Here is a 13,490-nt window from a genome sequence, read left to right on the forward strand (position 1 = left end):
TAGGCCTTAATTGACAGGTATGACAGTAAATTCCACAAATTAGTTTATCTTTATAACATCCTGTTCATGTTCTCCACCATCACAGCAAAATATTTACCTACAGTCTGGTGAGTAAATTGTTTTTTCTTTTTCTCCTCTCAGTAAACTTGTGAGAACATCTAGAGAAGTATTTCTCAACCAGGGTTCTGGAAGAGGTTCCCAGGGGTTCTGCAACAATCTGCCCGTCTATCACAAGCAGAAGATGGGTAGACCACATCCCACCATAGCTGACAGTCAAGCTGCAGAGCCCCAGAGGGAAACAACTTGCATCATTGTCCTGCGCCAATCCCATCCAGCCCTCTCCTCCTGTCTGTCCCAGGTGCCTGTGTGTGACATTATTCGGGAGGGTTGAGACAGGAGAGTGGGTGGGGATCAGCATGCCAAGTATGATACAGAAGCTTTCCTGAGCTACTCTGTATGAGGAAAACCACTACAGACCCCAGTATTGTGCACTCCAGCTCTATTTCCTCCTGGCCCTCCTGTACTATGCTGTGCTCTTCTGGCCCCCTATACTGTTCCCTCCTGGACCCTCTACACTGTTCCCTCCTGACCTCTCATACTGTTCCCTCTTGGACCCCTATACTGCTCCTTCCTGGCTCCCCTACACTGTTCTCTCCTGGCCCCCATATACTGTTCACTACTGCTCTCTTCTGGCCCCCCCGTACTATTCCCTCCTGGCCATGTACTGTTCTGTGCTCTTCTGCCCCCCTATACTGTTCCCTCCTGGTCCCCCTGTACTGTTTTCTCCTGGCGCCCCTGTACTGTTCTCTTCTACCTCCTATACAGTTCTCATCTGCCATCCCTGTACTTTTCCCTCCTGGCCCCCCTATACTCCCTTCTGGCTCCCCTATACTGTCCCCTCCTGTCCCCCCATACTGTTCCTCCTGGATCCCTATACTGCTCCTTCCTGGCTCCCCTACGCTGTTCCCTCCTGCCCCCCCCCCCATACTGTGCACTACTGCTCCCCCCATACTGTTCTCTTCTGGCCCCCCTGTACTATTCCCTCCTGGCCATGTACTGTGCTGTGCTCTTCTGCCCCCCTATATCGTTGCCTCCTGGGCCCCCTATACTGTTCCCCCTATACTGTTCCCTCCTGGTCCCCCTATACTGTCCCCTTCTGTTCTCCCTGTACCGTTCTCTCCTGCCCCCTGTACAGTTCTCTCCTGGCATCCCTGTACAGTTCTCTCCATCTGTGCAAAAAAAAAAGCAAGCACAGCTTTCACATTAAGCAGGTAAGTTTTAGTATTTATTGTATTGTTTAATGCTCTTTCTAAGAATAAATGTTGTTATATTTACAGCTGATCACATCAATGTTCTGTGAGCTCTACATATGAAAATTATTTCAGGGGTTCCCCGAGATCTCAGACTTTTTGCCAGGGGTTTCTTAAAGGTAAAAAAAACCTGATCTAGAGTTTGGAAACATTTCTATGGTGCAATTTCTGCTGAGAGCAAAGCTGCAATTTGCAGTGTACCAAAATGACTTTCAATCTGTAAGAATGCTGCACACTGTTTTTTTTAATTTTTCCAAAAAAACAAAAAACAACAGGGAAAAATGTTTGTTTTTTTTTCCATGGCTTCAAAATTTCCGGATATTTTACATCTTTAGCTGTTGCTGTTGTTGTTTGCTTACTATGTACTAGAGCAATTGTGTACTGTACATCGCAAAGAACTGGATGTGTTCCAAATAACATATGTAAGAGAGGTGTGCTATCATCCTAATTAGTATAGTATTTAAGGCAAGCAGCAAAACTGTAGAGTTTACTCTGTGGAACTTGTTCATTGTGAGTGCATCTGGACAGAAGTGCAGCGGACAAAAGTGCATAGTTTGAACAGCAGCAGTTGGATACGGTAAGTTTAAAGTATTTCTGAAGGCTTTTCTTAAATTGTCTACTTGTTTAACTTTGGTATTGTGGCTGTAGCCCCCCACAGCTTACTAAATACTGGAGTAATTGTGTAGTGTGCATTGCTGAATACATTTTGGGAGAACTAGGTGTGTTCCAATTTTTAATTTGTTTATTAAAATTTCACATATTAAAATCAACTTACATAACATATTCCATAATTTCCAAGAATAAAAATACAGTATATACAAGGGTCCCCCAAATCTCTAAATATATTTTGCTTTATCCTAACTAAGCCTTTTACTATCCCAGTATTTATAGTAGTACAACCTTCCACGGACCATGGTCACACACTCCCTCCATCCACCACCTCTTTTGTAAAAATCAAAATGTTCCCACTTTCACTACTTTCTCCCTCTTTAATTTATCCATTTTGGATGACCAAAAGAAGCTAACACAAAATATAATTATCATTTTCTGCATCCTATCTGGTGCATGGAAAATAAAATACTAGAACAACAAATTCTGTAAAATAACTAAGCCTTAAAGTGTTACTAAACCCAGGCCCCTGTATTCACTATATCTGGTCTCCCAAAGTACACACAACATGGAAGTGCAATTATTTTAGTAAATATAAACTGCTAAATACCTTTTCTCATCAGCAGTTAAAGCAGTCTTGTGACTTCTATCAGTGTCCAGCCAAGCACATGTTAAAGCTTGTAGGATGATGAAGAGTGGTCCACGATTCTTTCTAATATTTTATTGGCATCTGTGTCTTCATCACAAAAGCTTACCCAGCTTGTCCATCACACTTATCGCACCCCCCCCCCCCAAAATTATTTGCTTGGCACAGGAGGGACACTCCCCTCTACGCATGTTGTGCTATAGAAAACGGTACCCTGCTACATATGCTGTGGAAATGCTTTAAATTGGTGCGCTATTGGACCTCTGTAATGAAGCTGATCAATAACATTTTCACTCTAGCTCTCCCTGTAGATCCTAAACTTTGTCTGCTGGGGTGGTTAGACAAGAAAATTGGCTACCCCATTATAATATGTGGCAAATGAGGTTTAATGTTGATAAATGTAAGGTTATGCACTTGGGGGCTAAGAATATGCATGCATCATACATACTAGGGGGAGTACAACTGGGGGAATCAACGGTGGAGAAGGATCTGGGAGTTCTGGTAGATCACAAGCTTAATAATGGCATGCAATGCCAAGCTGCAGTTTTTAAAGTGAACAGAAACCTCTCTTGTATTAAAAGAGGTATAGACTCCAGAGAGAGAGATATCATATTACCCCGGTACAAATCATTAGTAAGACCTCATCAGGAATATGCAGTTCAGTTTTGGGCACCAATTCACAAAAAGAACATTGGGGAACTGGAGAAAGTACAGAGAAGGGAAACCAAACTGATAAGAGGCATGGAGGAGGTCAGCTATGAGGAAAGATTAGAGGAACTAAATGTATTCTCTCTTGAGAAGAGGAGATTAAGGGAGGATATGATCAACATGTATAAATACATCAGAGGTTCATATAGTGAACTTGGTGTAGAGTTATTCACCCTGAGGTCATCACAGAGGACAAGGGGGCACTCTTTACGTCTGGAGGAAAACACATTTAATGTCCAAACACGGAGAGGTTTCTTCACAGTGAGAGCTGTGAAAATGTGGAATAGACTCCCTCAAGAGTTGGTTCTGGCCAGCTCAGTGGATTGCTTTATAAAAGGCCTGGATTATTTCTTGGATACACAGAATATAACTAGATACTAACATGTATACGTAAAGTTGATCCAGGGAATATCTCGGGGGATCAGGAAGGATTTTTTTTTCCTGCAGGAGCAAATTGCATCATGCTTTGCTGGGTTTTTTTCCTTTCTCTGGATCAACTGTTGGTGTAGGATTATAACTTTTTTTTTTTAATGGTTGAACTGGATGGACTTTTGTCTTTTTTCAGCCAGACTAACTATGTAAGTATGTAACTATATACAGTATACAGCTATAACTCTTTTATTTATGGCTAGGAAGCTCATAGCACAAAAATGGCTGTCTCCGACCCCCCCCCCCCCCCCATCTATAGCTTGTTGGATTAAAGCAGTTAATGATATGCTACACCAAGAAAAACTAGTTTACCAACACAGGGGAAATGCTGGAAAATTTATGAAACTATGGAATGCCTGGTTGGGTACGCCAGGCCTTGCGCCATTTCACCTAGTGAAGGATAGGCTATTGAGCAGTGGATCGCCCTCTGGTTTGGTTGAGGTATTTGCACTGTAATAACGTCCTCTAATGGCTAATATTCTCTCCAACTCCAAATGGTGCTGAATGACACATACCAGCACAGGGACAGCAAGTTAAGTGTTTTTTTTTCTTTTTTTTTTGTTTGTCTATAAGTTCAACGCTATTAATATCACTATGTGACATGATTGCGCAGGTAAACACAATGTCAGCATATTATATATTCTGATTATACAGCCCTACGAGACAACCTTGTATGTGTTTTATCTGTAGACTTGGTTTTGCTGTCGGTCTTGTATGTTCTTTTTTCTGTGATTTTTCTATTTTTTTTTGATTGTTTTTACTTTTGTACGTGTTTTTGTACAAGAACTGTTCATTTGAAAATGGAAATTTGTTGGTTTCTGATTTAAAAAAAAAAGCTTGCAGGAGGAGTTTTCTTTCTGCTCTAGGAGGATGCAAAACCCCTGACCTCTGTCTGAACAGTGCTGATTGGCCCTGTGCTGATCACATGCACTCTCCCAAGAAAAAAAAACCTCTCTAGCAATACACACTAAACTTAGCATGTGCAGAGTGACTCCACATGATATATCTTATCAGGAGATAAGAGGGGGACATTGGAAAAAGGGGAGGATCAGAGAAGTCAGGATCAAACTGAATTTTTAAACAATGCAGAGGATTAACCCCTCAGGTTCCACAGTGAGTATAATTACTGCATATACAGACTGATTTTACTGTTGTGGGTTTAGTAACACATTAAGGTTGTTGTGTTTTTTACTTTAATGTATTCTCTGCAGTAAGGTAAAAAAAAAAAACCTTTGCAGATGATCCCCTTCCAGCACTATGCCAAAGAGCAGTGGCTCTCTCTGTTCAGTCCCTCCTCACATGGAAGGTTGATAGCAGAGGAATCATTGGCTCATACTGCTGTCAATCAAATTCTGTGAGGGGAGAGGGGGCCAAATCACACTGTCTGTATCTATAGATGCAGACTGAGAGGCTTGAGATCGAGCCTGCACAAGTGCCCTCATAGGAAGGGCTTCCTATGGGGGCACGCACAGAAGAGAAGGAGCCAGGAGCACCAGCGGGGAACACCAGAAGAGGAGGATCAGGGATGCTCTGTGCAATACCATTGCACAGAGCAGGTAAGTATAACATGTTTAATAATTAAAAAAAAAAAGTTTACAATCACTTTAATAATACGGGCTTTCCCCTTGAAAGATAATGATCTCTCAAAGATCAAAATTTATTTTTCTTTAACATCTTCACCTTCACATCCTCCTAACTTTTCCCTCTATACAAGTTGTTATTAAATTTAACACCCAACATCCTGCGTAAAGCTGGTTATACACAACAATTTGCAAAATTGTTGGCTGTGCTTTGTGAGGTACAAAGTAAGTAGCACAACTTATTCCTATACACCTAGAAATAAAGCAGGTGTAGTAAAGCAATCCCCCCTTCCCCACTCACTGTCGGCTGGGATGTTTTACCCTGTGCGCTGTAAGGGATGTGTCTTCTCCCCCGCCCCCCCATGCAGAAGGACAGGATATATGGCAATGGGCTGTTTGTAATCTCCTCACTTGCTGCCTTCTCTTCCCCCTCCCTTCTAGTAAACAACAGTGGGTGCCAATCAGAGGAGACTTGAGGAGCATGATGGAACATGTAGTTCCAGGGAGTACCCTGTCCATGGAGGTCAATGGGGCCTGAACTACAGCCAACACCAAGCCTTTCTAAAGAACAGAAGGGGAGAGCAGAACTTTTGCTGGGCAAATTCTTGTAGAGATATCAGTGGAACCCAGGGTGAGCAAGTGAAAGAACCAAGTGGTGCAGCGCAGTCTGTGAGAGATGCCATGTGTGGGACAACCATTGAGTACAGAATGTGGTCTGAGTGCAGAGAGACAGAACCACTGGGAGGATACAAACCTGCTGTGCTATTATCGGAGTTATAGTGAGAATAGTGATCCATCAGGAATAAAATTCTGGGGAATAGAAAGGTACAAATCACACTGGACGGGTAGCAATAAAATTAGGACCCTCAGTCAGAAAGAATCAAAGTAGATTTTTCAGCTACAAACACTGGTACCTCAAGGGTTAAATGCTGATTTTGACATAAATTGTTTTATAGAGAATTTTTAGTTTTATGGGAAGGTTTAAAATATAATATCTGCATTTAAGGTGTAAAACAAGTATTAATAGAATATTTATCATATCCCACACTATATTTGTATATCATCACACTTTGTGGATGAACATATTTGGCTCTCATTCTGTTTTTATGTATGTGTATTGTATTGACATCACGTGGTAAAATTGGCTAGTATTTTTACATGATGTACAGTACATGTTGCTCAGTATTTATGCAGATATAATTAGGAGATATAGTAGTATTGTGGATCTATGTAATCGAGAGAGAATATGAGGATATAACATATGTTTGTCTAGTGTGGGGGTTGTTCTCCTAAGGGGTTAAAGTAGAATGATCGGTGTACACAGGAGGATGAACAGCTAGTAAACACCGATACAGTGATATAAATGTAAATTGGCTCATAAAAAATTGCCGCTGCATTGTCATGGTGAATAGCCAGACTTCAGGAATATGGCGCCTGTTAGGGGAATGTTTACAGTTACTGAGGCAATCAGAGAGTAACACAGTATATATAGGCGGCAGTACGTCCAATGGCCATCTCCTAAGGAAGTCACATGGTGTGACGTAACGCGTAGGGTAGGCTGATGACGTCAAGCCACAATACCAGAAGTTCATGAGCCGCCATCTTGGGATTTCTATGAGTGCACTGAATATTACAGACTACAGGCGTTTTTCACTGCAGTGTCCCAGTAGGACACTTTTTGATGTGAGTGCACTCTTTATTAAATAAGTAATACAGTACTTACATGCTACACTATGTTGAGCGTTTTTGTTCACATATGCAGAAGATATTGTGGATAAGAAGCAAGTGAAGCCATTTGGAGCAGAGTAAGGAGGAGAGTGAATCCTGGAAAGCTTTATACCTACCCAGGTTAAAAGAGAAAAGTGTTGCTTTTCATGGGTCATACAAGGAGGTGAGAGAATATATGTATAACATTGGTGGAGGAGCACAAATAAGTGTGGATTTTGGACACATGGAAGAAAGGAGCACCTATTTGCACAAGAATTACATTGTATACACCAAATTCATCACATACAGAGGACTGTGGTTCTTTTGAATAAATGATATTAGATTATGTATAGCGTATGAGGTTATCATTTTTTGCACTTTATGGATACATGCTAATTGCATGGCACTAATATAGGATATTAATGGAAAGAAGAAAAGTGAGCGCTATATATCAAAGCAGCTGAGACACCAAAAAGGTACCGATGCAACCTCTCCAGAATTAATAATATAAATAAAGGTGCAGCGTTTATAAATGAGCAATATATATCATGCAGTAAATATGAGCATAAAGATTGGTATGTGGTGCACAAAAAGTCCATGTGATGGTCAAGATCTGAGATGTGGTAGTGAGGATTTCTTCCTAGCCACTTCTGGTGATAAGTATATAAACTGCGCACTCTCCAGATGCACAAAGTTATTGCGCATTTGAGAAAACTATGTCTCAGTAGGTCAACCGGGGCGCCTTAGAGGGGACTTCTCCCATCTGGTATGGATTCCTCCCTGGGTGCCTCCTGGATGATAGCAGCTTAACGCTCCTCTGCAAAGAACTCTGCGAATGACTGGACTCAAACAGAGACCAAAAAAGGAAGAGGCCACATTGCGTGATACTGCTTTAAAATGTATTCCAGTCAAAATATATAGTAACAGAAAAAACACTGACCATGAACAGGCAAGATGGCTGCCGGACCACCACAGGGTGAGGCAGAACAGTGTCCGCCCACACTCTAGTCCGTGCAGCTTCAGAGGATGTGTGGGACGGAAATTGAACACAGCAGCCGATAGCTCTGATGCATCTGACTGAGCATGTAAGTCTGACCTACCTTCCTTCCACCCATCCTTCCTTTCTTCCACCCACCCCTCCCTCCCTTCCTTCCACCCACCACTTCCTTCCTTTCACCCACCCCTTCCTTCTTTCCACCTTCCCCTCCCTTCCTTCCTTCCACCCACCCCTCCCTTCCAACCACCCCTTCCTTCCACCCACCCCTCCCTTCCTTCCAATGTCCCTTCCTTCCAATGTCCCTTCCTTCCATCTCTCTCTTCCACCCCTTCCTTCCACCCACCCCTCCCTTCCTTCCTTCCACCCTGCTTTCCTTCCTTTTACCCCTCCATGCCACCCATCCCTACCTACCTTCTACTCCTCCCTTCCATTCTTTCCACCCCTTCCTTCCACCCCTCCCTTTCCTTCTTTCCTTTCACCTCTCCCTTCCTTCCACCCCTTCTTTCCTTCGTTCCTTCCTTCCACCCCTTCCTTTATTCCTTCCACCCACCTTTCCCTTCCTTCATTCCTTCCTTCCACCCTTCCCTTCCTACCCGCCCTCCCATCCCTCCTTCCACCCCTCCCTCCATTCCTTCCTTCCACACCTCCCTCCCCTCCTTCCGCCCTGTCTTCCTTCCTTCCACCCCTCCCTCCCTCCCACCCCACCCTTCCTTCCCACCCCTCTCTTCTTTCCATCCCTCCCTGCCTTCCTTCCTTCCCTTCCTTCCTGCAACCCCTCCTTCCCACCCTTCCTTCCCATACCTCCCTCCCTCCCTTCCTTCCATCCTTCCCTCCCTTCCTTCCTTTTTGCTTTTATCATACTGTGGTGATTCCATACCAGCTGACAGTATTACCCAAGCCATTCCATGACCATCCCTCTCCAGTCCCCTTGATTCCCATCTTTTTTGCTCTCCTTCCCCTTCCCTCATGATAACACAAATCCTCCCCCCTTTATCCCTATACAGACCAGGATCCCCTAGTTTCACTCTATTTCTTCTCTACCCTTCCCCCCCCATCTCCTACCCACACCCCCTCTTTTTCCCCTCGCATCCATGGTTCCCAGTCTCACCCCACCCTCCAATTTTTTGCAGGGATTAAGGAGGCAGACAACTGCATGGTCATGCAACACTGTACTCATATGAGATTTCTATCCTTTTTTCACACATATAGAGCTTTCTTTTGGTGGTATTTAATCACCACCATTTTATTTTTTGCTAAATAAAAAATAAATACCGAAAAAAACACGTCTTTCTTTGTATCTATTATAAAATTTGGCAAATAAATAATCTCTTCATAAATTTAGGTCAAACTATTCTGCTACAGAAAATAACCCAAATCAGTGTATATTGTTTACTTTGTAGGAAAGTAAGAGTCCACAAACTATGGTATATATCTGAAAATCGATCTTTCCTGATGTACTGACAGCCAATCTAATTTCTTGAGGTCTGAAAAAAACAGGACAGTACAAATACACCCAAAATGTCAGGACAGTACAAATACCCCTCAAATGTCAGGACAAGACAAACCTATCCCCCCCCCCCCAGATATTTGGACAGTACAAATACCCTCTAAATGTCAGGAAATTAGAAATCCCCCAAATGTCAGGACAGTACAAATACTCCTCAATTGTCAGGACAGGACAGATACCCCCCCCCCCCCCCCCCAAATGTCACAAATGTCAGAACAGTACAAATCTCCCAAATGTCAGGACAGTACAAATCCTCCCAAATTTCAGGACAGTACAAATATCCCTCAATGTCCTCTTTTTGGAAAGTAGACAGTTTGAGGTAATTAGGCAGGGTCATAGCAAGAACGGAAAGCCTCAGCAGAAGGAGTGGGGAAGTTATGGTGATTAGACAGAATAAGAAGGTATTACAGCCAGGAGAAGTGACATGTCTACGAGCTTCGGTAAAGTTTAACTGGGATCAACCAGGACCTTTTGTTGTCCTTCAAACCGACTCTTGGGGAGAGGATACTGAGGTGGAGGTGGTAGTAGTGTCAACTAGGGCTTTACAGTGAAGTCATGGAAAGATTCCAGTCAACATCACTAACTCGCCACTGAAATTACAGGCAGAATGCTGCTAGGACAAGTGAATCCAGCTACCCCAGTCTCACAATCTGATTTGGTGGGGAGAGCAAAAGATGGGATTTCTCTAAAGACGTCCTGCCCACAGAGCACTCAAAGCCCAGCTTCTAAGATAGCAGAAGATGTTTTCAATGAGTGAATTCAATGTGAGTTGGCAAAGAGTGCCCAACACTGGATATGCCTTCAGGAAGACAAGCCATTCAGGCAAAGAGTCAGGCAGATCCCACTTGGTGATCTGGATGATCTTCATAAGCAACTGGCAGAGCTAAAAGGAGCGGGAATCATTCAAGAGTCACAGAGCCCTTATGCCTCCCCTATAGTAGTGGTGTGGAAGAAGAACGATTCCCTGAGGTTCTGCATCGACTACCAGATGCTGAACAGGAGAACTATCACTGATCAGTGCATCACTCCAGGGCTAGAGGATTCCTTACATAGCCTTTCAGGGGTGAAGTGGTCCAATGTACTGGTCATAAAAAGTGGGCACTATCAAATCCCAATATACCCTGAAGATAGAGAGAAAACAGTGTTTAGCTTCTCACTAGGGTTCTTCGACTTCAACACATTGACCCAAGGTTGGGAGCTCCAGCAACTTTCCAGAGATTGATGGAAAAGACAGTAGGGTATATGAACTCGATTGAAGTGCTGCTGTACCTGGACAATATCAATGGCTTTGACAGAGCTCTTGAAGAACATAAAGAGCACCTAGAGAAGGTCCTTAAGAGACTCCATGATGAAGTGTTGAAGTTGTCTCTAGAGAAGTGTCAGTTCTACCAGCTTTCTGTGAATTGTCTTGAGCATGTTGTCTCTGCAGAGGGAATGGCCAATTACCTCCAGAAGCTGGAAGCTGTCATCTTCTGGCCAAGACCCACCAATGTGACTGAGCTTAGGCCATTCCTGGGCTTCTGCTCATATTACTGAAGATTTGTTGTTGAGGGATTTGCTAAAATAGCCAGGCCCCTCAATGAGTTCTTGAAGAATGAGGATGATGGCGATGACCCAGACTCACGAAAACTAGTCCAACAAAGTGGAGGACCCAGGAAGCCTCGGGAGTCAATTTGTAATGTATTTGGTGGTGGAGCCTGATGTGGAGAAAGGGTGTCCTCTTACCACTCCCGTTCGGGACCCCTGATAGGATAGACAGGAGGTATCGAGCTGGGAGGGTACGAGTGCCTGACGGGTCTGTGGTGACATCTGGCAGGTGAAGACCCGGAAGACAAGGATGCAGGTAGCAGGATGCAGGTAGCAGGTGCAGCACCAGAGAGGTGTAGCTGAGATGCGGATGACCATGGCAGCTGGTAGCCAGAGGTAGTCACAGGCAGGAGAGGTAGAATAGTCAGGCAGGCCGGGTCAGGATCAATTGGACGGATCATGTACAGAGGAATAGTATATGTGTTTTGCTAATAAAATATACTAGTATAATAATTATAAACTCATTAAAATCTAAAAAGTATATAAATATATAAAGGTGCCAGTGTCCACACAAAAACGCATAATCATGACATGCGTGAGGAAAACAAGTCAATAAAATGTGGTCTCCAAGTGATTCCAATAAAATCCCAGTGTGCTTATTCTCCTTTAGGTGGGTGCCAATAGGTGTATAAAATGCGCACTCACCAGATGCGCTAATAAAAAGCACGTTGTATCATATAATCCTGGTCATTCACGGGTCCCTTAGGGGTAATCCGGGATGTGGCCTGGGGGTAGATGGTCTCCCTTGAGTATCAGGATATGATGGCCGGTACGGATAACTCAGCCTCCTCTGGGCGTTGGGACAATCACTGGAGATTTGCTGGGGGATTAAAGTGCTCGATACGGAGCAAAAATTAGGGATAATCCCATGGTGTAGTACTTCAATAATACTTTATTAGTGGTAATGTTTAAAAAAATATGTCTGAAAACACGTACAATACTGCAGTAAATGATAAAGGTATAATAATGGTATTTTGCATAAATGTCAGACTGACCAGCTGATAAAATATGCAAAATACCATTATTATACCTTTATCATTTACTGCAGTATTGTATGTGTTTTCAGACATATTTTTTTAAACATTACCACTAATAAAGTATTATTGAAGTACTACACCATGGGATTATCCCTAATTTTTGGTCCGTATCGAGCACCTTAATCCCCCAGCAAATCTCCAGTGATTATCCCAATGCCCAGAGGAGGCTGAGTTAACCGTACCGGCCATCATATCCTGATACCCAAGGGAGACCATCTACCCCCAGGCTAAATCCCGCTAATCCCTAAGGGACCCGTGAATGACCAGGATTATATGATACAAAGCGCTTTTTATTAGCACATCTGGTGAGTGCGCATTTTTTACACCTATTGCCACCCACCTAAAGGAGAATAAGCACACTGGAATTTTATTGGAATCATTTGGAGACCACATCTTATTGACTTGTTTTTCTCACGCATGTCATGATTATGCGTTTTTGTGTGGACACTGGCACCTTTATATATTTATATACTTTTTAGATTTTAATGAGTTTATAATTATTATACTAGTATATTTTATTAGCAAAATGCATATACCACTCACGTGCTTTATGTCATTTAGATTGATTATTTTTACATATTTTCTCTTAACGCTGCACCAAGATATAATTTTGATTATTGGGAAGGCATACGGTTTACCCTTTAGTGTGTTCAGCTGCTTCCATTCTATTTTAGTTTGTCATTTTTATGATTAGCGCTCGCTTTATTTCCTTTTACAGAGGAATAGGCAAGCAGATAGTCAAAGGGAGAGCCAGGTCGGTGCAGGCGGAGTTCAGTCGTAGTCAGAGTCCAGCAGGTAGATCCCAGGAGTCAGGATACAGGATGCAGTAGACCAGAAGGCACCATTCTGTTTGCAGCAGGGGTTTAAATAGCCTGCCTGTGCACGGCAGCGTGTGCACGTGTGCGCACTCAGGTGCGCGCAACCGTGTGCGCATTCGCCTGCGCACCAGCACAGCCATAGGGAAACCGGCGTTGGTGCACAGATGTGCGCAGATGCAAAGCTCTTCTTCCCTGACAATTCAAGGCCAGTGGACTGACCAGTGTGAGCAAGCTTTCCGTCAGCTGAAGTGGAGTTTAATGGCATCTCCTGTTCTAGACTGTGGGGATCCAACCAAACCATATGAACTGCATGCCAATACCAGTAGGGACAGTAGGGTGTTGTATCAAGAACACAATGGACACCTGCAGCCTGTTACCTATGTGAGCAGAAGTCTTACACCTGCTGAGAAGAACTACCCTACACACAAGTTGGAGTTCTTGTCTCTGAAGTGGGCACCAGTTTATAAACTGATGGACTATTTGTATAGTGCAGACTTTGTGGTCAGAACTGACCATACCTGCTCACATACATACTCACCACAGCCAAGCTGGATA

At 43.3% G+C, this 13,490-nt stretch overlaps 1 protein-coding gene across 1 annotated transcript in view; it reads left to right on the forward strand.

Moving 5' to 3' along the window:
• Positions 1-1,808: 1,808 nt before the first annotated feature.
• Positions 1,809-13,490, forward strand: part of LOC149443790 (TRPM8 channel-associated factor homolog) — a 56,929-nt gene continuing 45,247 nt past the window's right edge. The window contains exon 1 of the mRNA XM_089655320.1: positions 1,809-1,887. The gene's annotated coding sequence lies outside the window, so the exon portion shown is untranslated. The remainder of the gene's footprint in view (positions 1,888-13,490) is intronic.

Source organism: Staurois parvus, unplaced genomic scaffold (genome assembly GCF_062004578.1).
Source record: "Staurois parvus isolate SC_StPar_1 unplaced genomic scaffold, SC_StPar_1.0 ptg000832l, whole genome shotgun sequence".
Lineage (NCBI taxonomy): Eukaryota > Metazoa > Chordata > Amphibia > Anura > Ranidae > Staurois > Staurois parvus.